General features: G+C 40.4%; 1 pseudogene; it reads right to left on the bottom strand.

The window, feature by feature from the left end:
- Positions 1-984: 984 nt before the first annotated feature.
- On the bottom strand, positions 985-3,053 carry LOC104798765 (annotated as a pseudogene).
- Between the last annotated feature and the right edge of the window lie 934 nt (positions 3,054-3,987).

The following is a 3,987-nucleotide window of genomic DNA, read 5'->3' on the forward strand; positions in this document are numbered from 1 at the left end:
ATTATATTTTGCCTTATTTGTTTCTTTCGTATTTTTATTTCCTTATTTCTTTCAATAACTTTTCCTATAAATGTATGGATTATTTCCATTATAATGTAAGAAGAAAGAAGAGATGTAGCAATAAAAGTGTTCCCGTTCTTTTCTCTTTTGTTCTTTCTTTCTAATTTAATTTCCGCATTTTATTTTTCTACATGGTATAAGAGCCTGGTTCGATTTGCTCTATATCTTTTTTTTATCAATCTCTTCTTTTTTTTTAGTTTTGGATATTCATATATCCAAATCGTTCAAAGAAGAGTAAAAACCCAAAATCAAACGAGGTGCTATGACAAAAATAAGTCAAACCTAAAAACTCTAAGATCAAGCGAGGTGCTATGACAAAAAGAGTTAAAGGTAGAACTTCAAAGTCAAGCGAAGTGATTTGAAAATGGGTAATACTCTCTAAAAGAACTAAATTTGGTGTTTATGAATTTTTCAAAAGACAATGAAAATATCTATGGGTTTTTATCGCATTATCTTTTCAAGATTGATTTTTGCATTCTTTCAAAATCAATCTTGAGGGGGAATGTGGAAATAGGAAAATAAATATGTGATTGAAGGAAATATTGATTTTAAGATATGATTAGAAATAATAATGGACATAATATTATATCAAATATTGTGTATCGATCTTATTTATTTCTATTTCCTTTTTATTTGTCTCATAGTTTTCCTATAAATATGTGAGTCATTTTCATTATAATGTAAGAAGAAAGAAGAGATGTAGCAATAAAAGTGTTCCCGTTCTTTTCTCTTTTGTTCTTTCTTTCTAATTTAATTTCCGCATTTTATTTTTCTACTTTTTTTTTTTAATTTCATCGGTCTGTATCGATAAAATCAAAATCCAGTAGAAAAGGGTGAATATTTCAAAACGAAACCAAAATATATAAAAAAAAAACCAGACACAACCCATTGTCATGATTCATGGATCCGAATCAAATCAGAATCCAAGGAACGAGGTTTTGATGTTGGCTGGTTCTGTCATCATTCCAATGAGAGTGAGGCAAGTTCATCCACTGGGTTAGAAGAAGCAGCGCTCCTAAGCACCTCCATGGCCTCCCCGACCTTGGCCCTCAAAGCCTCGGGTGACTCGAGCAGGTGCAGAACCTCAGTCTGGTCCATCTCCAGAAGCATTCTCGTCACTTTCGCCGCTAACTCCCTCTCTAGCTGCTCCACCAGTGGATACAGGTTCTCACCCAGCATCATCCTTTGCTGCTCGGGAGATGCATTGGCAAGGGTCGAGGCCAAAGCATGTACGGGTTGTTGCTGCAGTCCAAAACCAGTACCTTGCCCATAGAAGATGTCACCCGATATGTCGGAGATGAGAGATTCTGGTGTATTGCGGCCTCGAGGACGATATCCACGTCCTCTAGGAAACATCTGATCTGTGGCGTGGTCATGTGCATGGGCCCCCCGCCAAGACGCCCGCCTGGCCGCTGTCCTTGCCGTCCTTGCTGTACAAAAGGAGCAAAGAAGTTCGGGACAGGACCACCACCTGGCCTCATACCCGGAACCAGCTGTTGCTGGAAACCAAATCCAGCTTGAGGATGAATCATAGGAGGAGCTTGCCCATATAAAAACTGTTGGCCAAGCCCAGGAGCACCAGAGGGGAACATCTGCATATGAGGAGAAGCAGAGGACATACCCACAGTTCTCATCTGTGAGAACTGAGACTGAAGCTGTGCTCTTCTCTCTTCTTTTCTCTGTGCGAGAGCTACATAGAGTGGTTTGCTACCAACCATCTTACCATTCATCTCCGTGATAGCTCGAGATGCCTCCTCAGGAGTTGAAAAAGCCACAAAGCCAGCACCTTTACTGATTCCACTAGGGTCACGAAGAATCTTGCAGGAACTAACAGAGCCAAAGTCTGAGAACAACTCCTTCAGTTTTTCTTCAGTTATGCTATCATCCAAGTTTTTAACATACAAATTTGCTCTCTGAACCTTTTGTGCGGCCTCCTTCAGGCTTTGCTCAAACTTAGCTCTGAGTTCTTGCTCTCTTTCAGACTTCTTCTGGGCCTTTCCAACATACCACTCTTTTTCGTCAAACTTCTTCCCATTAAGAGCCTCAACAGCACGAACAGCATCATCAGCATTTCCAAAGTTCACAAATCCAAAACACTTTGACTTTCCATCTCCATTCCTCATCACTACAGCACTAGTGATTGATCCGTACTCACCAAAAACTTTCTTCAGATCATCATCAGTAGTTGATTCAGAGAGGTTTTTCACAAAGACGTTATTGAATTTTGCTCCTTCTGAAGTATTTTCTCTGTCATTCCTACGAAGGAACCGACCAACAAAGACTTGTTTGTCATTCATGAGCATACCATTCAGCTTATCTATAGCAGTTTGAGCCGATTCCTCATTGTCGAATTGCACAAAGCCATAGCCTTTAGATTCGCCAGATGAGTCAGTGGCAACCTTGCAGGAAAGAATGTTGCCGAACGAAGAGAATGTATCATACATGGCTTTGTTGTCAATGGACTTATCCAGGTTCTTGATGAAAATATTTCCAAAACCACTTTTGCGGATGCTGGGATCACGATGAGAAAACATGATCCTGATTGCCTTGTTGTTCAAAGGAGTGAAATTCAGAATATCCATTGCCTTAGCAGCATCTTGAGGGTTACTGAAGTTGACATAGCCATATCCAAGCGACTTCCTCGTGTTCATATCCCTGCAAACCCTGACGGATATGACCGAGCCGACTTGGCTGAAGAGGTCGAAGAGTTGTGCGTCGGTGACACTAGGGTCGAGATCGCCGACGTACAGCGACATAGTCGCCTGAGATGCACTCGCCGCCGTGCCGTTCGGAGACGGAGGCTGATGCTTCAACTGAATCTGCGCCATTTCCGAAGACTGAAACCCTCGGAACAATTCAACCTTGTTTTTTTTTTCGGATAACTCTCTACTCGTCAGAAAAAAAAATCAAACACCTAAAGAGATAAAATTCGATGCTTCAATGGTTCTTCTTTTTCGGGCTTTTTTTTGCTAACAATAGAACAGAAATTTTCTCGAGAAAAAAACCAGATTCAAACGATGTGCTATGACAAAAAGAAGTCAAAGCTAAAAACTCTAAGTGTTTTTTTTTTCGGATAACTCTCTACTCGTCAGAAAAAAAAATCAAACACCTAAAGAGATAAAATTCGATGCTTCAATGGTTCTTCTTTTTCGGGCTTTTTTTTGCTAACAATAGAACAGAAATTTTCTCGAGAAAAAAACCAGATTCAAACGATGTGCTATGACAAAAAGAAGTCAAAGCTAAAAACTCTAAGCGACAAGTGAAATACTATGGCTAAGGCAACTATTGCGAGATCTTGGAATCGAGTCAAAGGAACCAACACCACTTCATTGTGACAACCAAGCAGCAATACATATAGCGGAGAATGCAGTCTTCCACGAGAGAACGAAGCACATAGAAGTGGACTGCCATTTCATTCGGGAGAAGATCACTCAAAGGCTTATCACTCCAAAATACACACGAAGCCAAGACCAACTCGCAGACATTCTCACCAAGGCTACAAGTTCATTTGTCCTTAGCAAATGTCTCTCCAAGATTGGCCTCATTGAGTTTGGCCGGCCAATCTTGAGGGGGAATGTTGAAGGACAAAACGATGAAGATCACCACCAATGCACACTCACGGACAATCTGAAGACTGAAGAAGGAGATAATATCGAAGATGAAGATCTGATGAAGACATGCTCAGATGAACATAACTCTCTAGCTTGGACGAGCAAATGCAGCAACACTCATACACAAGACCTTCTACATGTTCTTGGGCCTAAATCCAATAAGCAACCAAGGCCCACTACACTTAGAAGAAGACCGTTGGAGACATGAGGAAAATCTGACCAAACAATCAGCATATTTCCATTTCCTAAATATGGCAATCCAACGTTGCCTTTTTCTTGTATATTTTACATATTCTGTATTTTCCTTTTCTTGTAA

Source organism: Tarenaya hassleriana, unplaced genomic scaffold, assembly GCF_000463585.1.
Source record: "Tarenaya hassleriana unplaced genomic scaffold, ASM46358v1 Cleome579, whole genome shotgun sequence".
NCBI classification, from domain to species: domain Eukaryota; kingdom Viridiplantae; phylum Streptophyta; class Magnoliopsida; order Brassicales; family Cleomaceae; genus Tarenaya; species Tarenaya hassleriana.